The sequence below is a fragment of the Leopardus geoffroyi genome, chromosome A3 (genome assembly GCF_018350155.1).
Source record: "Leopardus geoffroyi isolate Oge1 chromosome A3, O.geoffroyi_Oge1_pat1.0, whole genome shotgun sequence".
NCBI classification, from domain to species: Eukaryota; Metazoa; Chordata; class Mammalia; order Carnivora; family Felidae; genus Leopardus; species Leopardus geoffroyi.
In genome coordinates this window covers 5,410,303-5,437,392 of record NC_059336.1, presented here as the reverse complement: position 1 = coordinate 5,437,392, position 27,090 = coordinate 5,410,303, and the positions used below count along the sequence as shown (strand labels likewise).

The window sequence follows — 27,090 nt, the reverse complement described above, 5'->3', positions numbered from 1 at the left end:
CACATACACACGTGCACACACACAGGCACATCTATCACAAGCACACTCCACCCTGGACGGGACAGGAACGTGTGAGAAGACCCGACCCCCCGGCCCCCCCAGCTTTCGGGAAAGAGGCCTCAGAAAAAGCACATTCAGTGTGGCTGCAGACACTGCAGTTCTCGTTCCTTTTCTCTCTCTCTCTCTTTTCTTTCGGTGTTGTTTTGTTTTTCCCCTCGAAGGCGGAAAAACCCTCAAGTACTGGAAAAGGAAGGAGGTTATTTTGATCCTGCCAGAGCCGGGGCGGTTTCTGCTGACTCAAGCGGGTCCGAGTCGAGGCGGCTCGGCAGCTGGCCGTGCAGAGTGCAAGCAGAGCCCCCAGCAACGGGCGGGACGCCAGCGCCAGTCGAGCCGGGGACCCGGGTGGTGACACGGCAGGTGAGGGACAGCTCGGGGGCCCAGCTGGGCCGGCCTCCTCCAGCCCAAGGCCGCCCACGGCGGGGGCAGAGCACCCCGACGCCCGGCGCTAACAAGCGATTCGCTGAGGGCTCCCCAGGGCACAGGTTCAAGCTCGGGGCCACTGACTCAGCTCTCCCACCTCCGAGACAAACTGACGCTGGAGCGTGGGGGCGGGTGGCAGGTGGGAAGCGGGAAGCAACAGGCAGCAGGAGGTGCGCCGGGTCAAGGGCTCTGGGCCCACCCAGACTCCAGCCCTGCAGAGGCCACTCCTTCCTGCCTCAGTTTCCCTGCGGCTTCCAGCAGGAAAGCGATGCGTCCTGGGTGGGAACGTTACCGTTTGCAGAACACTGGGCGCTTCTCCACACAGAACCCCAGCCCCCAACATCCTCTCCAAAGCCCTGGCCACCCCCTTCCTCCCACGCAGGCTCTCCAGGACACCCCCCTTCTCATGCTGCCTTACAGGGGTGCCCAGCTGCACCTACAATGCCTGCTGCTGTTAAGTTGAGGGAGCCTGCCCACCAGGGGACATGTGACAATTTCTGGGCACATCAGTGGCTGTCACAATTGGGTGGGGGCCCCCTACATTGCATGGGGATGCCCCTCGACAAGGAAGGACGGGTCCACACTTGGGCCGTGGCTCTGGTTCCCAGGCGGGGCTGCATCCCATCGTGCCCTGGAGGGCCCAGGAGGGAGGACGAGCTGGCCAGGGACTTCAGGGAGACTGTCCCGAGTGCCCAGAAGGCTGGGGCCCTGCCCGGCAGATTAGGCAAGCCTGGAACCGGCGGAGGGTCACCCTCACTTTCCTGCTGGGATCCAGTAACCGTGGCCACACCTCCTGCCTCCCCAGACAGGCTGGTCAGGCCTCGGCAGCCTGTTCTGACTCCCTAAGGGCAGGGTCCTGTCTATGAGGGCCCAGGATAAAGCCGCCCATTCAGGGAACATACAGGCTTGCTTTGTGCAACCCCCACGCCCTCCTTCCTCAGAGGGGCCTACAATTCCCCTCCCCCAGCCCGGTGCACTCTTCACCCTCGCTGGGACCACGGCGGTGGGTTCCCCTCTGCCCCCTCCCCCTGCCGTCTCCAGGGGCCCTGCCCACGCTGGCCCGAAGGAAGGGACGCGTGCCTCCGGTCTGCCTTTGTCCCAGGCCCTGGCCCTCCTCCTGGCGTTTTCCAGGCCCCAGAACGTTAAGGTGAGACAGCTTCTGAGGCAGGGTGGCCAGGGGACAGTGCATGAAGAGCTGGCAGGCCTGTGGGCGTGAACGAGCCCTCCACAGCTCTCCTGACCCCGCCAGGCCGGGCCAAAAGGGCAGGAGAACAGAGTTCTGGAGGCTGGGGTCCAGAGTGAGACAATCAGCCCCAGAAATGAGCACGTGAGCACCCTAGGCCTTTGCCGTCTCCCTGGGCCGCGACCCCAGTACGACCGGGACCCAGGAAATCCACACGGGCGAGGAGAGGGAAAAACTCTCAGAAAAAAGAGAAGCCGTGACTGATTACATTCTGGAAGCCAAAGGCCCGGGTCTAGGCTCAGAAGAGGAGACTCTTAAGGGTTCCTAAGCTCTGTTACAGGTCCGTCAGGGTCCCTAGGCCCCAGTGTGACCCTGGACCTCACCTGGGAGTCCATCCCAGCCCCCCGACGTAAAAGTAGGCTAAGGGCACCTGGGGGCAGCACTGTGCACGGACAACGTGCTCAGCACTCGGGGAGCCGCTCCCTCAGGATTAATGGGGGGCTCCCCACCGCCTCGGTAGAGCGAAACAAGGTATGCCCACAAGCCGGCAAAGAGAGGGTTAAGCAGGGCCGCGCTGGATATTCCAGGCCAGGCCCAGGCCCGGCGGCACGAGCGGGCGGGGGCACACAGGGGTCCAGAAGAAGACCCGGCCGGCAGCTGGTTCGCACCAACCCCTAAGGCAGAGCACCAACCGCCGGGCTGAGTGCTCCGGCCTTGGCAGTCCACACGCTTCCACTCGGGGCCTCCTTCCAGGAGGCACCGCCTTCAGGGGACAGAGCCCGCTTCTCCAGGAAACGCACCAGGACAGCACTTGCTGGAGAGGCAGCAAACTGGAGACCACGTGCATCAACAGCCTCCCCCTCCCCCCTCCCGGCAAAGGAACAGCTGCGCCCTCTGCTTGGCCCCAAGCACCGCTCTGGGTGACATCACCTGCCGGGCCCCGGGGCTCAGGGGGGGTGGCCTGGGCTCCGGCACCCCGACTTCCCTCTCCCGCGCGCAGGCAGGCCTGGTGACTGGAGCGTGGGCCCGCTCCCCCTAGCAGGGCACTACTCCTTGGAACCCCAGCCGCCCCAGAGGCCGGTGCCCGGGGCAGGCCGGCCCAGTGCGGTCACACCTCTGCTCTCCCCAGAACCCAGAAAGCATCTGTGAAGCTGCCCGGCCTTCGGCTGGCAGCACATTCAAGAGGCTTGAAAGCACCGGGCAGACCGAAGCCTGCAGGGCGGGCAAGCTGGGGATTTCCAGCCCCGAGAGAAGCCCAAGTCACCGACCTGCCGCGGATGGCGGGGACGGGGCCACAGCGATGCTGCCTCGTTTCCTCGATCTGACAGCCCTCCCCTTCAGCGGGGCCGCAGGCCAAGTGCCCAGCGTGGGGCACGCAGGCGCGGGTCCTACCCCTGCCCACCCCCTTCCCTGGCTTTCAAGTCTCCCGTGACCACAGGACCCACAGCCAGAGGCTGCTCACGGACAAGGGCGGACGGACCGGAGCGGGAGGAGTGGGCGGGTCGGTCGATAGCCCCGGGTCACCATGGTCACTGCAGCCGTTATCATGACCCCAACAGCCGCAACATCCACAAGGAGCCCACCTCCCCTAAGTCTGTGAGGCGGGAGCCATCGCCACCGGCACTTTGCAGATGGGGACGCTGAGGCCCAGGGTGAAGGTGCCTCCTTCAGAAAGAGCAGGGCTGGGTCTGCAACCCAGAGCCTCCCTGAGAGTCCTGTTCTAAGAAGTTCCTGGAGCTTTCCCGAAGTACTCCTTAGTTTCCCCTCCCCACGCCCGGAGCACCTGCTCCTGCCTCCCTGTATCTGCCAGCTACACGCTGTGGGACCCCGGCCACGCAGGCCTCTGTGGAGTCCCCGTTACGACCCAGCATGGGGGAGATGACGCAAGAAATGTAAGAGCTCAGCGGACTCCGCCGTCCCCCACGTCCCAATTCCTGACACCCTCATTCAGGCTGATGCCCTAGAAACGCCGAGGTGCGCCTGGCTGGGGGGTGCCCCAGGGTTGGCGGTTTGGAGCAAAGTCGATCCAAATTGCTCACCCCGGCTGGCAGCTGGATGCAAGGCCATGAGGGACAGACAGACACTCGTCCCGCTTCTGCGCCGAGGGCACAGCTCCAACAGGAGCCTTCGGGAGAGAAACACGTTTCCCTCATCTTGTTCCGGGCATCAGGTCCGCTCACCGTGGGGAGGGCGGGGGAGCGGCTGTGCCATTTCTCTCCCTAATTTCCCCCTTGGGGTGGGTGATGGATGCCGTAGGCTCCCGGGGGTGGCCAAGCCCATCTTCGGCATGCAAAGTAAGGTCACTCTAATTTAATTTAGCGTCTTCTTTCCTGGTGAATAATTTCAAATTAACAGGCTCGTCTGCCTCATCGGAGCGGCCTGACCCTCCCTTTGGTCTTCTCCTCCAGAGACTGACACAGTCACTTTGAGATGTGTGCACGCCCATCTCTGGTCCTTTCCCAGCTGGCCCGACAGTAGAGAGAGGTGGCGTGTGCCCAGGGCCCCCCAAAATGCCAGGCACGGCCCACACGCTCAGAAGCATCGCCTTACTGAATCCTCACCATCCTTCTGTGCAGCAGATACGAACATGCCCACCGCCCCCTGCACCTGCTCTATGGACGAGGAAGAGGGGGCTGACGGAGGGGATGGCTGGCCAAAGACCACACCACCCACAGACCCAGGGCCATTCCTTCCTCCCGGCCGTGCGGTCCATGCAGCCGGTATTCGTGGTGGGTGGCACCCGCCTCCCGCCCACGGTGGAGGAAAATCACAGGACGGTCAGGAAGGTCATCCCAGGCACTCCGGGGGAGCTCTGGGCACCTCTCAGGGCCCTGCGGAGAGATACGAACGGCGACCGTCTCTCTGCTGTGGAGCACGCAGGACAGGACCTCCCTCTCTGAATTCCCACAACAGCCCTGGGGGTGCAGCATGGGCCCAGAGAGCAGTCCTGAATCCAGGCCAAGCCCGATTCCCCTCTTCCCTGCGGTGGGGCCCTGGCAACCCGGGGAAGCCAGGAAGGACTCTCTCTCTCTCTCTCTCTCTCTCTCTCTCTCTCTCTCGGAATACGGCTTTTAAATGAAAATTAAATAAAACCGTGGCTTAAAAAGGAAGCCAACTATATTAAGGCAGTTATCAAACTCTCAACCAGATGCGTGATATGGAAAGAACACCCAGAATTATTTTATTTTTGTGACGCAGGGATAGTATCGCATTAAACAGGACCTGGCAGGTTTTCGACGTGATGCAAAATCCGTGGTTTCCACTGGTGACCACGCGGCAGGTGCTGCTGACGGCTCCGTGGTTTGGAGCCCGTGTTCCTGATCGGGTGGGTGAAGGTAAAGATGCAACGAGTTCTTCTGCATCCGAGCTCACGGCCCCCTGTTCTTGGGGACGGAGCCTCGATCGGAACCAAGCTCAGGAGCCCGGGTTCCAACCCCCGTTCAGCCGGTTCCCAGCTGTCAATGGGGGTGCGGGCCGGTGCAGAACTGTGCTAATACGCGCTATTCGCTCTACGCGGGTATATACGTGTTCAGTAGGACGACGCACCTCCCCGGTGCAGGTAAGCGAGGGTGACCGTCACCACCCGTTCGGTTAATCACCGGGGTTGGCCGTTGGGTACCGGAGCTCATTCTGTCTTTCCTGGGCTGGAGTCCACCCGGCTCCCACCAGCCCACAGGAGGTTTCCAGACCAGACGACCCCCCACGGCCAACCCCCCCCCCTTTGTGTCTGCTCCCAGCGGAGGGGGCAGCTGGTTTGCTTCCTGGTTAACAAGCAGCCCGTGCAGGCGGCCCTGTCTGGCCTCCCGGCCGCACACCAAGGAATTAGGAATTGGCCCTGTCTGAAATTTATGAAAATCTAATCTTGTTAGACCTGCCTGGATGAGACCCACTGGGGCGGGCTTCATTGTCATTCCGCGGAGCCCCAGCCTGCCTGGGGTTCCAGCCACTTCATTACTGCCCCCCTCCCCCCCACCCACCCCCTCCCTGCATGTGAATAAGAACCCGGCTCCCTCCCCACCTAGAATGTCAAATAGAATTGAACCAGACGTCAAAGGAATAACTTTCTGATCACTCCTGGTGCCATTTCAAACACCCCCCAACGGCACATTTATTTCTTAGGGCAAGACCATTTATGGGGGGTGGGGGAAATGAATCTGTCTTTCTTTTGAGGCTTGAGAGGTGGGCAGCAAATCTAGGCCAGTATTCTCATTTTTAAAAACAGACCGAACCGCTTACCAAGCGCTCACTCAGTGCCAAGCACACAGCTGGGCGACTGGCACCCGTTACCTGAACACGTAGCCCTGAGATACCGTCTGGCGTTGTCTGGGGAGCCTCAAGGAAGAAGCCACAGGCTGGCTGGCGAGGGGGCGGGGACTGAGGCTCTCCGCACCGCTGGTCACGGTAAGATCCCAGGGTACAGGTTAAGGACGCGTCTGGCCCCAAGGCTCCCGGGTTCGAATCGTAGCTTTGCCGCTTACCACGACCCTGGCCAGGCAGATGACTCCGTGTCCGCATCTAGGGAAAAAAAGAGGGGTAACCGCACCCCTCTTCACACGGTGGTGGCTACGAGCCGCACCGGCTAACTCGGAGCCAACATTTCCAGGAGGGAAGCCCTGGAACCAAGGCTTACAGGCTCTGGACATCGCCTGCCCGCCCTCCTCACACAGACCTGGGCTGGGGCTGTCCGAATCCGCAGCAGCTGGCCACGGCTTCCCTCAGCGGGTCCCCACGGCCAGCAGCTGTAGCTCACGGACGGGACACATCGGGAGCGCTTCTGGACAGCGAAACTAACAAGCTCTCAGAACACGCAAGTATGCCCGCTTGACCTTGCAAATCAACTTCTGGGCCTTTCTCTCCACATGTTCTTTCTCCTGGGACTCTCTTCCACTCGCCCACAGTGCTCTAACCACGTGTTCCGTAAAAGGGCCAAGCACAAGCCCCACCTCAGGGCCTTTGCACATGCCCTTCTTTCTGCCTGGAATGATTGTCCCCCAAGTACACGTGCTTACTCCCCTCCTTCCGGTCTCTGTGGCCATGCCCCTTCCTCAAGAAGCATCCCCGAGCACCGTGCCTGGAACAGGGCTCTGCCCCAAGCCCGAGGACCCTATGCCCGTGCCGGCTTTCCTCTTCACTGAAGCACTACTCCGTAGTGCCAACGTGACCTGTCTAACCATTTATTCCCTGCCTCTCCCTCCTAGAATGCCCGTGTCACCAAAGGTGACTTTTTGCTTATTGTGCGTCCCCCGCACCTGGACCAGCACCTTCCCCTGACAGCACACGCATGAAGCATGCTGAATAAATGGCCACATTTCTTCTCGCGTGCGCAGATGAGGGTCCAGAGGGGGCACTGCTGGTTTGCTCAAATCCCCAGGAGCCACTTACACGTCCCCCAGAGGGGCCGACACAACCCAGAAGCCACAGCACTGGCACCAAAGACACCCTGAAGACAGAAAGAGAAGCCACCAGATAGGACGAGTCTGTTTTTGTTTAGAAGAAAACAAACGTGTGTGTGTGTGTGTGTGTGTGTGTATTTTTCAAGTGAATCTCAGGATGCACACCTATGTCTGTGGGTGACTGTGTCTGCACAGACCAGGGACCAGAGGGCCACCTGCAAAACCAAACTTCTAGGCAGAAGTCAGGGAGTAACAGCTGCGGGGCGGGGGGTGGGGGGGTGGGGAGGATGCCCAGTAGGGAAGCGTGTGCAGGTGTGCGTGTGCCTGTGACCAAAAGGGAGAGAGAGAGGAGAGAAAAGAGAGAGAGAGAGAGAGAGAGAGAGTCAGCCAGGCAGATGAGGGAAGGCTAGAAATGGCCTCCAGGCAGAGGGGAAGGCAGGTGCCCCGACCACCTCTCTTGTCCTGTTTGTTCCACAGCAGTTCGGATGCCGAGAGGACACGACACCCTCCTTTGTGGATTGGACACACTCCATGCTGTGCGTGTGTCTCCTTCTAACTGCTAAGACGCCCTGTCCTAGCGCATGAAGGGTCACTCTGGCTAGTGGGTAAAATGCTTTTTACACCCTGGGGGTAGCAGGGTGCGGAGGCTCACTCGTTTCTGGGGCTTCACCCACGCGTCCTGAGGTCACCTTCGGGGGTGGCCTTGGAGAGGCTGCAGCTGCCCTGTAGGTGAGCTCAAGGCTGGAAGCGTGAGTGGGACCAGCACCGCAAGCTGAGGCCCCAGGGACAGCACAACCTGGGGACCCAACGCCCCTTCCCTCGCAAAAGACAAAAGCCGAGCCTTCTCTCTCTCTTGCTATTATCCAAATGGAAAGAACTAATGAGATTTTTTTTCCTTTCTATTGTTACTGACATCGAACTTCTTTAAACACCCGCTGTCAGCAAAATATCAATCACCGTTGGAGAGTTATTGGCAGCACGGAGTAAATTCATGGTGAAGAGAACCGTTCCCGCCAATGGTCACGTTGGAGGTGCCACGGAAAGTTCTTTAAAATAAATCACAGGCATTTCGTTAATTGAGGAGAACAGGGAACAAATGGGGAGTGGGTCGCATGGGTGAACCTGTCGGCCGGTGGCAGGGCTGATTGGCCATCATCTTCTGGGAGGGCATTTTGGTGCCTGGGTGGCTCAATCGGTTAAGCGTCCTGCTTCAGCTCAGGTCATGATCTGGCGGTTCGTGAGTTGGAGCCCCGCATCGGGCTCTCTGCTCTCAGCACAGTTGAATCCTCTGTTTCCTTCTCTCTCTGCCCCTCCCCCACTCGTCCCCCTCCCCCCCCCCCCCCCCCCGATTTCAAAATAAATAAATAAAAACTTAAAACAATCAGAAGCCATCCAAATCCCCCTAAAGAAAGCCTGGAGCATGACATCATGCTGTCCAATGGGGCCGTTCAAAAGGTACCTACAACTACCCTGGGTTTCATCACCGACATTTTGAGCTGGGTCGGTCTCTAATGTGGGGGCCGTCCTGGGCATCACAGCATGCTAGCGGCTTCCCTAGCTTGGACCCACTGGATGCCAGGAGCACCCTTGCCCCTAAGTCGTGACAACTAAAAATGTCTCCAGACATGGCCCAGCGCCCCCTCGGGGGGCAGAATCGGCCCCCGCTGACAACTACTGGTCGAGGCCTGATGTTGGACGGATGTTAGCAATTATTCTCGAGCAGAAAGAATGAAAACTTGGAACAGCAGAGACACTATGGACCCCTCTTCACGGCAAAACAGGATAATCATCACATGGTTAGCACGACTACTTGTGGAAGAGGGGGCCTATGCCTCTTACTTTCTGTCTTTCTATGCTGTCTGCGTTTTTTTTTTTTTTTTTTCCAACGTTTATTTATTTTTGGGACAGAGAGAGACAGAGCATGAACGGGGGAGGGGCAGAGAGAGAGGGAGACACAGAATCGGAAACAGGCTCCAGGCTCTGAGCCATCAGCCCGGAGCCCGACGCGGGGCTCGAACTCACGGACCGCGAGATCGTGACCTGGCTGAAGTCGGACGCTTAACCGACTGCGCCACCCAGGCGCCCCTGCTGTCTGCGTTTTTACGGCAAACCTTGGTAACTTTAATTCTTGAAACCTTTACGGAAACAATTCGGGCACGTGTGTGTTCTTGTGTGTGTGTTTCCGAGTGCGGCCGACAAGGCCACTCGTGCTTGTCCTGGCCACTCGTGAGGCCCCCGTGCTCCTCGAAAACCACAGATGTTTCTCCGATTTACCGGTTTTCAAGAGCCTGGTGTTTCCCGACAGGAGCTGGGACGGCAGCCCCCGGGGGGGGGGGCGGGGGGCGGCGTGAGCCCAGGCTCCCTTTCCAAGCCTCTTGGACCACAAGCGCCGCTCTGGAACGGCAGCCACAATGCGAGCCGTATTAAGCCACTTGTCCACGCTCTTCTGTCACTGTGACGAGGGCTTCGTGCTGGAGAGCCTCCGAGGATCCATCCGACGCGGCCTCAGGGCTGCCCCGGGCGGCCCCCTCCTTGCAGGACTGAAGGGGGCCCAGCTATTGTGGGGCTCACCCAGGGCCAGGGCAGGGACACAGCCTGATGGCCAAGGTCAAGCCCAGCCCTGGCTGCCCCGGAGCAATGGACTATGATGTCAAGTCCAGGCCACTGTCATGTGGGACTCCCGGCTCCAAGGGACAGAGTGCCTCCCCACCCCCCCCCGGTTTCTTCCTAGTGTCTGGGCCCCCACGGGTGCTCAGGCAGCAAGACAACTAGCAGCCAAGCACCAAAGAGCCAGGCGGGGGCTCCAGGTGTCGACCCAGATGCATCACACACGTCTCTGGGCTCTTTCCTCCACCTTCCGACCTCACCGGCACGTGGGACCTCACCGGCGGAACCGACCTGAGGACTGAATCCCCCAGAAACACGGCTCCTGTGCCGTCAGGCTCCGAGCAGACCCTGCAGGGGACAGGGCAGCAGAGCCCACAGTTGTCGGCAGCTTTCCCAAATCCTCTGTTTGGATCAGACGGGGCGGGGAGGCCTCAGGCTCCGGACTGAATGACCGTGCCCCCCACCCCTTCGCCCATGCTGAAGCCTTAACTCCCAGTGTGGCTGTATTTGGAGAGGAATCTCTAAGGAAGTAAGGAAGGCTGAAGGAAGTCAGAAGGGTGGGGCCTCGAGCTTATAGGATCAGTGTCCGTATAAGGAGAGACACCGGGGGCACGTGGGCGGCTCAATGGGCTCAGGTCACGATCTCATGGTTTGTGGGTTCGAGCCCCGCGTCGGGCTCTGTGCTGACAGCTCGGAGCCTGGATGAAGCTTGCTTCGGATTCTGGGTCCCCCCACCCCCCGCCCCGCTCTCTCTCTCTCTCTGCCCCTCCCCCACTCATGCTCTGTCTCTCCCTGTCTCAGCAATAAATAAACATTAAAAAAAAAATTAAAACACAAAAAAAGAAGAGGTGTAGGAAAGCTCACTTTCTCTGCACCCACACATCGAGGAGGCCATGTGATGGCTCGGGGAAGGTGGCCGTCTACCAGCCAGGAAGAGAGAGCTGGCACCTTGAACTTGGACTTCCAGCCTCCAGAACTGAAAGAAAATAAATTTCTCTTCCTCAAGCCTCCAGGCTGCGGTGTTTCCCAGCCGACTATGATACCTGGCCCAGGGAGAGCAGCTGCGTGGAAGGAATTCAGCCACCGGTTGTGAAGGGCACGACCCTGGGAGACACAGATGCACCCCACCACTTCCTGTGCACCTGCTATGAACCCGGCCCGGCCACAGAGCTGAGGCTTTCCAGGGCAGTGAGTCACCTGAAACCCTACCCTGATTTGTCCCTTCTGTGGCAGAACGAGTCAAATCTGTGCTCCCGGAAACCTGGCCGGGTTTGTTCGTGGGACGGGGCGAACGACGATCGGAAATCTAAGGCCCTTCGAACCGCGAGCAGACGCCAGCACGTCCTCTGTGGTCTCCCTGAACCTTCCCCGCAGCTCTCCGGGACGGCCCTGGTCCTGCGTCCCCATTTTAGGGACACGGAATCCGAGGCTGGGAGATACAGAAAAACACGGCCAGGTCACACAGGGCCTGGGACACGGGGGCCTGGTGTCCGAACCACGGTTCTCACGCCAGAGCGGACAGGAAGCTCAGCAAATGAGCCACATCGACAACCCTCCCCCACCCCCAACGCCGAAAGCCCCGACGGCTAACTCGCCACAAGCCTCCGCTCATCTCTGAGAAGGAACGGCGAGACGGCAGAGACCAGAGTAGGTCACACGAGTGCCGCCTTGCTGGTCGTTGGAAGGATCCCTTGCGACGAAGCATTCCTTGCGGCCAGACTGTCTTACAGCCTCGTGGGGAGGCTCCAGGAAACAAGGCTGGACACACGGACGGCGGGCCACGCATGGACCCCCAGGCTGGGCAGGGCCCGGGACAGGGGGGAGCACAGGTGGGGAGAGTGGCATCCTGGCTGGAGCAGCCCCACCCACGCCCTCAGCCCGTGGGAAAGCGAATGGCCCCTCTCCGCTTCTGAGGGTCCGGGAGTCTGGGGGTGTCTGCGTATCTGTCTCCCATCTACGATCATCTGGGTGCTTGTGTCTCAGAGTATTTGTCTGTGTTTCTGGGTGTTTTCTGTGTTTGCGTGTGTGTGTGTGTGTGTGTGTGTGTGTGTGAGAGACAGAGAGAGAGAGAGAGAGAGATTGTCTGGGGTCTAAATCTGCCAAATCTTTCCCTATGACTCTGCACGAGCACTTCCTCTTTTCAGGTGACAGTCAAAACAAAGTCCCAGCGGGCAGTTACGAGCCTCCCAGACACCAGCCGCCTCTTCCGCTCCCCACCCCGTAGGCAAGGCTATTCCAGCCCTTAGTATCGCTGCCTTTTGAAACAGCATCTTCCAGAAGCAGAAACTCCCAACGGCTGGCAAGACCCAGGTTCTAACCAACTGTTCTCGGAAGGAAGGAGAGGCCCACAGAGGCGCCTTTCCTGCACGGAGACGGGGACGCGGCAGAGCCGTGGGAGGCGAGTGGTCCAGCTCTGGATTCAAATCCCGTATGTGTGGCCGCAAGCAGTCATCTGGCCCACCTGCCTTAGATTTTCCCCATCAGAAATACAGATGGGTCCATAATATGCAACTTTCCAGGACCGCGGAGACTAAGCGAGCTAGCGGAGGTATACTAAGTTCCCTCAACACTAGTGGGTACCCAGCAAGGGAATAGTAAGTGGTGGCTATCATTAGATTAAAAAAAAAAAGTGGGCGGGCGCCTGGGTGGCTCAGTCAGTTGGGCGTCTGACTTTGGCTCAGGTGGTGATCTCACGGGGTTGAGTTCAAGCCCAGCGTCAGGCTCTGTGCTGACAGCTCGGAGCCTGGAGCCTGCTTTGGATTCTGTGTTTCCCCCGGGCCCCTCTCTCTCAGCTCCTCCCCCACTTGTGCTGTCTCTCTCTCTCTCAAAACAAAACAAAACAAAACAACAACAACAAAAAACATTAAAGAAAAAAAAAGGGGGGGCAACTCACATGACCAGGCAAGGCATCAGGGCTAAGAAGACATCGGTGTTCATTTATTAAATGATCTGGAGCGGCTGATACTGAGCACGTAAATTGAATTTGTCTGATAACAGCTGGCGTGGAGACAAGGAGATGAGAAACAGCAAGAGAAACCTACATGGAGCCCAAGGTCGGGCTGCAGACACCCAAGGGGGTGGCTGGCTGGGTCCCGCCCTCGCAAGGCAGAGCTGGGGAAGACGTAGGGGGTCATCCCTCGAGACCAAAGAGTTTACCTACGTGTCCTCCCCTATCCTTGCCTCCCCCGTGGCACACGGACGCCCCCTACCCCGGTCTGTTCTGCACCCAGCGGACAGAGCGATTTTTTTTTTAACGTTTATTTATTTTTGAGGCAGAGAGAGACAGAGCATGAACGGGGGAGGGGCAGAAAGAGGGGGAGACACAGAATCCGAAGCAGGCTCCAGGCTCCGAGATGTCAGCCCAGAGCCCGACGAGGGATTCAAACTCACGGACCGCGAGATCATGACCTGAGCTGAAGTCGGACGCTTAACCGACTGAGCCACCCAGGCGCGCCCAGAACGATTTTTAAAAGCATCAACTGAATCACTGACTCATGCTCCAATTAAAACCCTACGAGGCCTTGCTCACTACACTCCAGCATGCTGGTCTCTTTCCTGTTCCCACCCCAGGACCTTTGCACACGTCGTTTTGCCCTGGGATCTTTGCATGGCTTTCCATGTTACCGCATCAAGGAGGCATCCCAGGTGCCCCGTTCCAAATACCTCTGGATCTGCTGGTGGCCCGTGTCGGCCACGAGGGGCAATGCAGTGTACTGACAGGGGCCCCCATGGGTTTTTCCTGGCTCTGTTCTCATTCCGGCTCTCCGTGCCTCTGTCTCTTGATCTTCTGGGGTGAATGACAGCCCCACCTCACTGGGCCTGTCTGAGGATCGTAAGGAACCCAGGACCCACGTGGCACGTGGGTAAGTGTTGGCTGCCATGACCGACTAACCTCCTTTAGGGACACGCTTGCCTGTTCGTTGCTGATTTCAAGTCACTATAGCAAGGGATCACCAACAGAAGGTCCTAGCGGATCTTGTTCTCACGGCATCCCTGGTGGCTAATCCCTGCCCGGCACAGCCCACAGCCCACGGCCCACGGCCCACGACGAACATCTGAGGCAGGAAGGTGTTCACCCTCCCAGGATTCGCACCTCTCCCTGGAGGCCGGAGAAGACACGGGTGTTGACCAAAAACGAAGGGTCTCTCACAACACTAAATAGGCAACTACCGCGGGACCCAGCCGCACTCCTGGGCTTCGATCCCAGAGAACGGAAAACTTGTGCTCACACGAACCCCCGCGCATGGATGTTCACAGAAGCTTCCTTTGTGAGAGCCCCGAACCCCAAGGAACCCAGACGCTTGTCGACCGGCGACCCGCTAATCCGACTGTGGCACACCGCGCCTTCCAGAACGCTACGCACGAGGAAAAGGCACAAACTGTGGGCACACGAACAGCCTGGACGGATCCTCGGAGAATTACCTGGGTGACAAAAGCCAGTCGCAAAAGGCTGCCCTCGAACGCTCCCATTTATAGAACATTTCCAAACTGACAAAATCAGAGAGATGAACAGATTACAGGTTGCCGCTGGGGGTTAGAGAAGGCGTGGGTGGGAGGTGGGCGTGGCCACAAGCGGGTGGCATGAGGGGGTCCTCGCGATGGGATCGCTTTGTGTCTAGACAGGCACGCGACAGAATTCCACGGAGCCGAACACGTATGTATGCATGCCCGTGTGCATGTACAAATGCACGCTCACCCAAGTGAGTGCCCATCAAGTGGGGGTGTCTGGGTGAGGTCGACGGCTCGTACCAAATGTTGGTCTGCGGGAGGTGATACTTGTATTCTAGCTACGAAGGCCTCACCACTGGGGGAAGCAAGCTCCGTCTATATCATCTGTCTGCAAATGCTGCAAACCCACAATTGTATCAAAACAAAAAAGTTTTTTTTTAAAAAAAAAAAAAAAGGAAAAATATGGGGGGGGGGGGCCCTAGCATCGCCCTGGCGGAGGGCAATGCCTGCAGCCCCAAGCGATCCCCGGGGCTGGCACTAGGAGGGTGCTTTACTGCAGGGGTGGGGGGGGGCGGGTAAGAGCTGAAACAGAAGCCGCCTCCCCCTCTCCCAGCCTCCCTCCCGTCTCCCGCTCCCGGCATCTGCCATGTGGCTGCCGCGGCCAGCCAAATGAAACCATCTCTCGGCTGTCATCTTTCAACTTGCAGGTCTGGCTCCCAGGTTTGAAGATTAAATTCTAAACACGCCACTTAAAATTTAGAAACGGAGAAAGGAGAATTTCAGTCACGTCTCAGCACTGGCTGCTGGTGGCTTCCCCCCAGTACGGGGCGAAGAACCTCCAACTTCTTTCCCGAGGGCGGGGGGAGAGCAGCTTGGGTCCCTGCACCCCCCACCCCCGACATAAAGTATCATCCCCGATACAATCAAATGTCCCCAATACGATGCCTCAGAGGGTCGCTGGATCCCCAAGGTGAAGGATCACCGGGAACGTGTCAATGCAGAGCCAGTGGGAGGGAGGGAATCCGTCAGGGGTCACCTCAGGCACCGAAGAGGCAGGAGCTGCAGGGACCTTCTGAGGACACGGGCCTCTCTGAAGACACCTGAGTGTCCTCCTTTCAAAGAAGGCTCACCTGTCTTCTCAAGAAACCCGAAACTCAGCTGGAGCTGGTCTGTAAGGAACGCCGGCCCCTCACATCTGAGATGGGTCCATCTCAGCCCCGTACTAGCTCTGCAGAAGCAGCCGTCTGGCCCCACGGGGCCCACGCCGACCAGGGGGGACCGATGCTGGGCCAGCAAACATGTAAACAAGCAGCAACGCGTACCAGCGCTCGGCAGAGACCACGAGAGGGTGGTGACCACTGTCCGGGAAGGAGGTGACCACAGTGTCCCTTGGATGGGGCGTCAGGACCGCCTCTCGGAGATGTGACAGGTGAGGAAAGCTGGGGGGGGGGGGGAGAACGCACCTGGCTGAGTGAATGACCAGTGCAAATGCCCTGAGGTGCGAACGTCGGTCACATTCAAGGGCAAGACAGATGGAATGCGGGTAGGAGGAGGGGTCAGCTGCTGGGGTCTGGCGCCGGCTGTGGGCGTGTGCCTGGGCAGGGGCGGCACAGAAAATGCGAGTCGGAAAAGGGCTCGGGTGTCACCTTCTGACGTGATGTTCCAAACAAGGCCACACGTCAGTGCTGCCGTGGCACGCGGAGCCCCACGTCCCCCGAGTCCAACGGACTGAATCGCCGTCTTTCTGAGGGGGGCCCACGACCTGCAGGCTTCTGGGTGTTTTACGAGCGCCCCGCTGCAGACTAACCCGTCTCCGTCAGGCTCTCTCCTTCAGTGGGCGAACCATTTGTCCAAATAAACTCCTAGCTGAAGTCCCGGATGCAAAAGCGAATGCGGGAGCCTGATATTTAGCTGATTCTGGTACAAAAGAGAGAGAGGACGAGGGTGGGCAGCTGGCGCCTTGGGTGGTTCAGAGATCCCTGAAGCAACTGGGGTCCCGAATGAACCTAGGAAAAGAACCAGCCCGCTGGACAACGGGTGTCGGGAGCCCCTGGCTCGGGTCACACGCAACCTGGATGGACCAGAGAAAAGCCAAGGGCCAGTGCCAGCTTCCCGGTCTTCTGGGGGCTCTAGCATCGCCCTGGCACCCACACTAGGGCACCTGGCCGGGGCCGACTCAAGGCGCTACCCCAGAGGGTTGGCCATCCTCGCCAGGTGGTTCCAGCTGGTGGCGTTGGAGCCTGGCTCGCGCCCACCGTTAAGCCCCGAGAACCTGGTCGGACGAGTGGATGGAGTGACTTCTCTGCCCATGAGACACACCAGCGGGGACAGCGTCAGCCGCTAAGGCTTAGCCAGGCTGTGCAGTGCGGTCTATCACTCGAGGCTCCCGCCCAGCGGCCGTGGGGAGGCCTGTCATCACCTGCTTTTGACAAAGAGACGCCGGGCCTGCCCACACTCACTCCGCGGCCTCCAGGGCAGGAACTTAGGGTGAAAGCAATGATTCTTACTGGGGACAATTCTGCCCACCAGGGACATCTGGCAGTGCCCACAGACACTGGTGGCTGTCCCCCACTGGAAGGGGGTCCTATTGGCATCTAATGGGTAGAGGGGCCACGGGCGCTGCTAAACGGCACCCCCCCCCCCCCCCGTGCCCAGGACACCCCACTGAAGAGAACGATCCTGCCCAGGTATCCGTGGTGCTGAGGCTGAGAAACCCTGGACTGAGTAGGGCGGCGGGTGAGGCCTCAAGCCCAGAGTCTGGCACATAATACATGCTCAGTAAACACGGCCAGGCAACCAGAGATCCTAATTAGGCCCCAACACAGAGACAGCAGCTGAGATTTAACTCACACACCACCCAGTCCAAAAACTGGATTCGAAAGCACACGATTTGGGGAAAGCCACTTGTCCATTTAACACCTGGGCAGGACACGGCCGGGGGTTGAGGCTGCCTCGCCCCCCCGCCCCGGTCACAGAAACATCCCCTGCGCCAGGCACACAGTAGGCGCTTCACGAACGCTTACGACAAGAGCACGCGTGAGCGAGGGGAACGGCAGCCCTGTGCGCACGCACAACTCGTTTCCGGGCCCGTCTGGCGGAAGAAGAGAACCGACCATCGGTGGGGTTCAGGTCAAGGAGAAAGGGGGGGTAAAGGGTTACTATCTGAGAGCCCGTTCACCCAAGTACACAGGAGGCCGCAAGCCCGGGACCCCCCAAGGGACCAAGGGCCTGCAGTCTCTGGGGCCAGCGGCATGGTCCTGGAGGGGCCTCCTAATGGCCAAGCTGCGCCCTCTGACCGGCCGGGGAACCCTTCACTGCCAGCTCTCCAGCTAAAAGGCTTTGCACCAGCCCTGGGCCTGGGAGCCCCCACCCGTCCACCCCACCTTCCACCACGGACAGGCCCAGAAAGCGTGCTGCCCACGGCCAGTCACATCCGCCCAGGGGCCAGCGGGCACACGGGCGATGTGCTCGCTTCCAACTTCCCACCGGGCTCCATCCATCCTTGGTGAACAATCACAGGGCATAATGAGAAACCCGAGCCTCCAGACGTCATTCTGCCCCCAGGATCCACCCCGCCCTCCAAGCCAGCGACCCGCCTGAGACCCCGAGGACACCCTGACCCCGGCACGGGCCTCCTTCCTGCCAGGGCAATAAAGGGCCACACGCAAGCTTCCCTGAGCCCCCCAGACCCCACGCTTACAGTGGGCATGTTACAATGAGGGGGAAACTTGGGGCGCCCGGGGGGAGGGGGGAGCTCAGTCGGTTAAGCCTCCGACTCTTGTTTTTGGCTCAGGTCATGATCTCACGGCTTTGCGGGTTCAAGCCCTGCGTCGGGCTCTGCACAGGCAGCACGGAGCCCGCTTGGGATTCTCTCTTTCTCTCTCTCTGCCCCTCCCCCACTTGCACTGTCTCTCTCAAAATGAATAAAAACAAAAACAAAAACAAAAACAAAGAAGCTACCCGGGGTTTTCCTTTCCTGAGCTACGGTGGCAACGAGGAGACGATCTGCACCAGGGCGGTCCCAGCAACGAGCAGCTTTCCCTTTTTTAAAAAGAAATGTTATTCTCAGGTAATTGTACATCTACAGAAATTGTAAGAAATAGCACAAGAAGATCTCCATATACCCCACACCCCGTTCCCCGGCAGCAGCATCTTGCAAAACTGCATCATCTGTGGCTGTTCCAGAAACTCCCACAGTGTTTAGTCTTGTTTTGCAGACCAGGGGACGGAAGCCCGGTGGGCACCTGCCCCAGGTCCCCAGCCAGCAGGGCTGTGCCTCTCTCAACCCCCCTCGCCGAGAAATTCTCCACCCCAGAGCTTCCCATGGTTTCCATCCCCCCCCCCCAAAGCCTCGTGCATGTGTCAGCTCCCCTTGCCCCCCGCAGAGCCTTCGGAATCAGGACCCCCTGCGAACATATACCCCCCGCCACCACCACCACCACCGCATGCTGACATGACCCCCTTTCTCCTCCTCCCTGGCATCACTGGCATCGGAAACCACGTCTTTTGTCTGCTCCCCACTGGAGTCTAAGCTCCGTGAGGGCAGGCATCCCCTTCCGCCCCCAGCTCCTCCAGTGGCTCAAAGGAGCTCCGCCATCTGATGGATGAACAAACAGGCGAGCCTCTTCCCCACACTGGGACCTGCCCTCTGTCGTGATACAACCTGCCTATCGTGTTTCCGCAGCTACATTTAGCCGGAGGCTGCAGCAGCTGTCCGGACAACCCAAGTCATTTCTGGACCCCGCCTCCAAGGCAGGGGACCACCTCCACCATCAATTTGCTGCAGCCTTGGGGCTGGCTGCTCCTCTCTCAGCCTTGGCGTCTACATCTGTAAAATGGGGGAAATGACTCTCACATTCCCTTGCAAACCAAAGCAAAGTCTTCCCGGAGGGGTGGGGGAGCCAGCTGCTTGCCCGGCTGGTGGGGGGGGGGGGGCTGCTCCGTAACAAATGATGGAAAACAGGGCACCTTAGCCAACAGCCCCCACACTCGGAAGACCAGAGGACCCACTGACGAGGTGAAGCACAATCACTCTGGCTGGGACCCCCTGCTCCCTTTCTTTTTAAAATCAAAAAAAAAACAAAAGCCAAAACAACTCCCTGCAATAACACCGATTACCCGTCGAGGGCCCCGGGGCTCACAGCCCTAATCGCCAGCAGAAACCAACTCATCCCGGAGGAAAGAAAAGTTCAACCGACGAGCTATAAATATTTCTGCTAAATGCTGCTGGGAGTGGGGCTTTCTGCATGAGCGGGCCCCACTGAAAAGGAAGGCGGCTCACCAGATTTGTTTCGAATTATGAAAATAGATGTTGTCTCCCCACATCTGTTTTGCCTGACAGATGAGCGCCAGTTTGCCTCCTAAATAAGGCAGCACACCAAGGCCGCCCCAAAACCCCGGCCTCTCCAACTCTTCAGACAGGAAAAACAAATAAGGCCAGGCTTCCCAGATTTGAGCTCCAAAAAGGAGACTTTAAAAATCTCATCTCTCAAGCTGCGGGCTCTTGGGGCGTCTGGGCCACCTACATGCTTCAGCTGGGCTTTTAAAGCTCACGTCTCCCCGCACAAACTGAAGCTGATCTCATTAGGAGGAATGGTACCTCCGCGGCTGCTCTTTTAAAAGACCAGGAGACATGATCAATTATACAAACGTGAAAACGCAAAAGGGGGGGCGCCTGGTGGTCGGTTAAGCGTCCGACTTCAGCTCAAGACACGATCTGGCGGTTCGTGAGCTTGAGCCCCGCGACGGGCTCTGCGCTGACAGCTCAGAGCCCGGAACCTGCTTCGGATTCTGTGTCTCCCTCTCTCTCTGCTCCTCCCCCACTTGCACTCTGTGTCTCTCTTTCCCGATAATAAACATTTAAAACTTAAAAAAAAATTTTTTTTTAATGCAAAAAAAACTAAAAAATAGCTCCCCAAACTCAAGCCAAGAGTATGTTCCTAACATGCTGAAAAAGGCTAATTTTTGGAGGGAAAAATCAAGGCCAGTGCCACTCCTCTGCCCCGCTGGCCGGGTGACTGGGTTAATATCATCCTTCTCCTTTAATTACTCCCAGACAGACCCAATCCCAGCACAGACACGTCTGCCAGCCCGCGGATGTGATCCTGAAAAGCCCATCCTTCTTCTGCCCCGTTCTCGCCCCAGCACCTTGGGGAGGGAGTGGGGCCAGCAGCAGGCATCATGAACCTGGTGATGCTGTTTTGGTCTCTCTCTTTTAAAAAAAATTTTTTTAACGTTTATTTATTTTTGGGACAGAGAGAGACAGAGCATGAGCAGGAGGGAGAGGGGGAGACACAGAGTCCAAAGCGGGCTCCAGGCTCTGAGCCATCAGCCCAGAGCCCGACGCGGGGCTCGAATTCACGGACCATGAGATCGTGACCTGAGTTTAAGTCAGACGCTTAACCGACTGAGCCACCCAGGTGCCCCTGTTTTGGTCTCTCTCTTAAAGAAAGGCCCCTTTTTCTTCATTTTGGACTTTCCTCCTTAAAGATGGACGCTGTGGTCCTGGGGGAGTGGAAAGACACCTCAGTGACTGCATTAACTCAAAACAGAGCAAATTTGGCCACCCGACCTCTGTCTTCCAGGGAGAAGGGAATTACAGGTTTTCGGGCTAAAAACCACGAAGAGGTCCGAGTTCTCCCGGCAGCTCATCGTTTCGCCGCCCGCATGAAGCCGGGAATAGTCAAGAGACCCACACGGGCACAACGGGAGTAGCAGGGTTCGCTCCTGCCTGTGGTTTCTGTTTTGGGAGGAGAAATGAAAGAATCGGGCCAAGAAGCCCAGTGCTTTGGGACGTTATTTTCTCTGTGTCCTATCTCCTACAGATGAAATGCCCAATCTCCAGCCCCCCGCTGCCCCCCCCCCCCAAGGAAGCAGACTGAGAGGCTGGATTTGCTTGGCCTGGCAGAAATGAAATGCAGCTTAGGGATCCCAGGAGACATCCGGTCGGTACCCCCTCCCCCCGCCCCCAACCGTCTCCCCACCTTTTGTGCCCCCTACATGTAAAACCCCCAAGGCAGACTGATGCCTGCTGGCTGGAGGGTGGAAATTTATGGCTTTGCAGCCAGGACAATAGTTTTCACCTGCAGCGCCCCCTTCTAGTGTCCCTAACATACACCCCGACTGTAACTCAACTCCATTTCCTAAATGCACTGGCTCTGTGGCTGCCTACAGGGGACGGAGTTGAGAAGCACCCCCCCCCCCACAGCAGTCGGGAGAAAGCCCAAAGTGGCCCACTTTCCTGGTGGATGGCAGGACAATGCCATTTGCGGGTTCAGTTCCTGCAGAGACAGCAATGGTGGCTGCCCCCCCCCCCCCCACCAGCGGTCCCTCCGCTCCCACTGCCCGCCCCCTTTCCACCCCTGCAACAATCACCTAGTCGCCATGGCAACGAGGTTAATTAATGCATCTATTTCATAGAAGTAAAACCTCGGACCCATTCAAGGTGCCCTGATATTGTCATCCTTAAAAAAGCCAACCTCTGATGTTTGATGTGTCTATGCGTGCCACGAAAAAAAAAAAAAAAAAAAGGCAAAAGTGATTAGAAGTGGGGAAAGTTTTGGGAAGAGGCTGGATGGGAGGGGGTTTCTGCCCACCCGCACGGGGGGAGAAAGCCAGGAATGTCACTTTTCTCTCTCTCTCTTTTTTTTTTTGGTGATGGTATAAAATTAGCACAGTCAAGTAAATGTGTTATAAACACAAAGACACTGCCGGGAGGCGACGCGCCTGAATTTTAGGGAGGGAAGAGTCGGAAGAATCGCCAGAGAGCAGTTTGGGGAAGGGGGCGGGTGGTCAAAATGGTCGGAGAGGGTGGAGGCTGCAACCCTCGCGAGCTGCCCGAACAGGCGAAAAAATTATATAAAACAAGAAAAGCCAGTGTGGGCTTAAGGGGGAGGCCGGGGCAGTCTGGGGCCGAAAACAGTTTATGAGCAAGTGTTTTGAAATCCTGCTTTAAATAAGCCGGTAAATGAATTCAACCTTGTCAGATCTCTCTCCCTCGAGCAGACCAAATACCCCGCTGGTGTGCTGTCTAGACAGATAACAAAGGACTTTTTACAGCGCCCAGAGACGCGCTGACAAAGTAGCCATTTAAAGATGCAGTATTGCTTTCTCCGTCTGAAACGATTTGTCAGATGGGCTTAAATGAAAACGCTAAGTTATCGGTCTGATTTGGGGTCTGCCAGTGGCCGGGGCTGGGGGCGGGGGGGGGGGGGGGGGCGGGGACGGCAGGGGGACTGGCGGCTCTGGAGAATTCGAAAACGTATCATCTCTGATTGGGCTACGTTCCAGGTCGCTCCAGGCCCGTACGCGGCTGGCCGGCGAATAATTCTCACTCTTGTTCTCAGAAGCCGAGCGCCAACACGTTCCCGGCGCCTAGTGGGCAGTCTCTTGCGCACTTAAAAACAGGGTGCCAATGGGGTTAAAATAAAACGCATTGTGGCGGGGAGGCAGGAACTTGTGCCCCCTGCCTCTGGGGACCCGGAGAACAAATGGGAGAGCAGGAAGTCGGTGTCACCTCCCACTTGGTGTTTTGTGGCACGTTCTTGCCCCAGCTTTTACCAAAAGGGCTGCCGCAACGCGGGCCATCGCCCCTCCCCGGGAAAGGAGGACAGGACCGGGCCGGCTGGCCTCAGGGTGCATCTCTGGGACACACCCCGTGACCCAGACATAGCCTAAACCAGGGGCTGGGCCTCCACGCAGCCAGGGCAGGGCAGGGCAGGGCAAAGGGCGCAGAAGCTGTCCCCAAGGGCCGGTGCTACCACCTGGGGCGCCCCGAGAGGGCTGGGTCCCCTAGATGCGGGTCTCTGGTCCCTTCCGTTCAGGACCGCCAGCTTCTGGAGCAAGGCCCGGGGGCCACCAGGAGCCCAACGTGGTGATTCTCTCCACCAGCCTTCGCTGCCTTCTCTGCTGGGGTGCTGGCCAAGCGGCCACTTCTTTCCACGTGCCTGTCCCTGCCAGAGGCAGCCTCTACTTCCGAGACTCGCCTGCCCTCCCTCCCGGCGCCCCTCCCCTCCCGTCCTCCCTCAACCCAGCACCAAGGCAGGCCCTGCTGGCCTCTGCCCCCGGGGGGCCGTGATGTGGGGGGCCACCTCGCTCACATGCTCCAAGCTGAGCCCAGGCCTGGACACACGGCAAACGGTGCAAACAAACCCTACAGGATGAGGATCCCTACTGAGAAAAGCTGTCTACACCAGAGAAAAGCCGTCTACACCAGTCCACTAGGAGTCACTGTGCCTCCCCAGGGGGTTATAGTGACTGAAAACTACTCAAATAAAGTGGGGGGGATTACAGGCCACATGTCCCCCCTTTTTGGTTTTTGGTCTCCACACGCTCCTTTTAATAACTGCTCTTAAAAGGCTGCTCATCTCCACTCCTGTCTGCGGGGCACGGCTGTCTGTGGACGGAACCTCTGGTTTCACCCGGACACGCGGGGTGGCGGTTCGGGAAGACGTCTCCGCTGTGGGGGGACGGGACCCCGGGAGTTAGAACAGCGTCCTTGTTGGTCAAGGGGGTTCGGACGAAGCGGTGGGAAATGGAGGTCCTCACGGTCCCTGAGCTGGACCTTCAGAGGCCAGCCGAGCTGCCTGCCATTTACCAGCGGGACCCCCAGCCAGGGGTGAGGTGACCCAGTCAGCACTAGGAAGATCCCAGTCCCTCCCTGCACGTGTGAGTCCCTGCCCCCAACACACACCTGCTGTCACTCTCGCCTGGTAACCAGGGCGGACGGAATCAGTGACCCCACTCGCCGGGGGCTCCCTCTCCCCAGCCACCCCGGAAGTCAGCCAAGCCGGCACAGGGAAAGTTTTTGCCAACTCGTCCCCAGACACAGCCGTAGAGCGTCCTAGGCCTGAAAGGGAATGAGAAAAGGCCTACAGGGCAGGATCGGGGCAAATCCCCACAAAAGCGTCCAGCCCCTCTGGGCACCTTTGCTCCCACCGGGGCCCCCTCCCTGCCTGCCCTTCCTGACCCCGTTCTGCTTTTCCCAGCCTCCTCTCAACCCCGCAAGAGCTTACAAACGGCTCCCGAGAGACTGGAAACAGTCTTCCTCTCCCTTCCCCGAGGCTGGGCCAACAGGTGCGGTGGCTTGCGTGGGCGATCGGTGCCACGGGCCACCCCATTTCTGGGGGCTTGTCCCCAGCAGCGCAGAGCTGGGAGAGGCCTCCTGGTGGGAACAAGCCATTCGAAGAGGCAAGCGATGGACCACTTCACACAGCAGCAAGTGCTGGGCAAGACAAGCCCCGTCTGTGGCTGCCCCCGCCATCAGCCCACCCTCAGGGGCCTCCGCCGTGCTCCCCACTTGCTCCGGATCCGGAAGGGGTACCTGCGTGTTCCCTGCCCACCCCAAGAGCGATCGTCGCAGTCGGCATCAGGGGCAAGGGCACCCACTCTGCACGGCGCAGGGAATGTGGATCCGCTCACGAACTCCCCACCCCGGTTCGCCCTGTGAGCAATTCCTGTGCCCCCTCATAACCCCATTTTACAGATGAGGCTCTCAGAGGTGACAGGCCTTGCCAGTCAAGACTGGGTCCGGAAGCAGAGTATCAAACCAGAGACTGTGTGTCCCTCCTGGGCCAGCGCCAGCTCCCAGCATGGCCCCGAGCTTTCTGCCACCAGTGGCCACAGACAGGATGGCTGGGAGGTTCACATCACAGGGAGGTTTCTGTCTGCCTGCCCTTTACGAAGCACCCAGAAGGCCCCTAAGTGGGCGGAGGCCGGGAGACGTGGCCTGGCTACAACTCTTCGCACAGTTTCCTGGGCTCGGGCCTGGCTGAGCGCTGCCTCTGGCCCTGGGGTTCCCGCTGGCAGCCCGGCCCAGACCTACTGGCACAGGCTGTGGGGTTTTATTTAGACGATGTCAGCTAAGCAGGCCTGAGGGGGCGTCAGCCTGATTGGGTTTCACAGTGCGTTTGTCAGGAGCTGCCTCCATCATTACAAATCGGGGAATGCTTTGCTGGTAGGACTGCTCACTCGACGGGCAGGTGGGGACCACGGGCTGCCTCCTTTGAAACTGTTGTCCCTGCGCCCACTCCCACCCCCCTTCCTCATTCGGGGAAGGTTTCTTCCTGCCTGGGCCCGAATCCCACTCTCTGAGGCCCCTCCCCAACCCCTGACCCCCGCAGAACAAAAGCGAGCATGAGCGTCTAGACCTCCAGTCTGAACGTGAGAAGGGGGCATTGTACGACCGGGACGGAGGCCTGGCCTCCCAGGCGGAAAGGTCGGGGCGCGGGGGCGAAGCGAGGGTGGCTCTAGCCGGGCCTGCCTCTCCGGTCCCACGCACTGCCTGTCCCTCCTGGAAAACAGATGTGGTCAGGGCTCCGCGCCGGGAATCCGGGCTGGGTCACTGCCAAGGCTGGACGCGCTGTCTCCAAACGAAAAGTGGGGAATCCCTCGGCCCATCACTAAAGGAACAAATCCACGGGAGGCCCTGGATCCAGGCAGCAAGCATACATAGAAGCCATTTATCAGGATGACCAGTTTAGAAAACTCCACGTGTAGCCTGGGCGGACGTGACAAGGACAGAGAGACCCCCCCGCAGGGACTCGAGGGTCTTCCTGAGTCTGGAAGGCCTTGTTCCAAGCCCGGGGGAGGGGACACACTCCTGGATACCTGGCCATGGCTGCTGGCTGTGTGGCCCCAGGCCCCTATGCACCCTCTCTGGGTCTCACTCAGGGACCCTCGTCTGTAAAAAAAAAAAAGAAAGAAAAAAAAGGCTTGAATCCCATCTGTGGTTTTGCAGACTTATCTTACCAGCAGGAGCCTTTGTTGTGGACGAAAGTCTGGCTTGGGAGCTCGAGGTATTACACAGACACAAACAGCACTACAGAGCAGTGACACGTGGCCTGGGGGAGTGAGGCTGTGCATCCACAGCGGCTGAGGTTTATGGGTCACTTACTATGTGCTGGGCACTGACAGAACCTCTCCCAACACTTGTGTCCTTCTCACCTTGGTTCTCAGACAGAAAGGGTTGGCATCAGCCCATTTGACAGACAAGGAGCTCGAGACTCTGAGGGGCAGAGAGCTGTGTCAGAGGATGGGCAGGAGGTCCCCACAGGGCCTCCCCGTCCCAAGGAATAGATGCCGGGCAGCTGTGAGAGAACAGACAGCCTAAAGGGGACGTGTGCTTCCCCTTCCCAAAACTGCTGGGGGCGGGGGACGTGGGCACATCTCCCCCAGCCTTTGCCACCAGCTCTCTGATCAGCCTTCCTTGCAAAGGCCTGGAGCTCGGCCGGCAGGGTACTTCCCGCAAATTAAACCCACCTTCACGTGATGGGATGACAGCCATTTGGACTTGTGTCTTTGTCATTTATCAAGTCCTTTGAAATTTTGTTAAATAAGGAGCACAAGCCGCCTTTTACCTTCAGAAGCACCGAGCTATTTGCACATTCTCCCCTGCACGGGTGCCGCGCGCTGCCCCGGGCGTCCTCGGGGATCCTCCTCGGAAACAGCAGAAGCCAGAAAAGCAGGCACACAGGTGAGCCCCGGGATCCCCTGCCAGGAATCCGTCCTAGGAAGCACTCAGGGAACCAAAGTCTCACGGATGCCCGCCTCCGTCACTGCTGCCCAAGGCTGATTAGGATCCAGGACCCGGGCTCCTGAATCTGCATCTCCTCCTAGAAAATTGCGGAAATGCAGGTCCCCGGCTCACTCCCCGAGTTTCTCGATCAGCACCCCGGCAGGAAAGCTGGGAAGCCTCTCCTTTTCAGCAAGTTCCATATCGAAGTGAACCGTGGCGCCTGATAAATTAAGATGCGTCCACACCACGGGATCCAGGTTCCCCTCAACTCACAAGGTTGATGGGAAAGCAGGACCAAGAGAGAAAGACGGTCCCGTCGTACCCAGCCCGCCTGCGCCCCTCTCGAGTCGCGTCCTGTAGGACTTCCCACAAGCCGTGCCATACATTGAGTGGTTTTCTTGTTTAGTTTCTGTCGGCCATACTTGAGTTTGTCTTTTTCGTGGCTGTATACTTCTAGCACGTTC

The 27,090-nt window shown here is 58.7% G+C and overlaps 1 protein-coding gene across 3 annotated transcripts in view; it reads right to left on the bottom strand.

Moving 5' to 3' along the window:
• PMEPA1 (prostate transmembrane protein, androgen induced 1) overlaps nucleotides 1-27,090 on the bottom strand; it is a 55,213-nt gene that overhangs the window by 9,360 nt on the left and 18,763 nt on the right. The window lies entirely within an intron of this gene.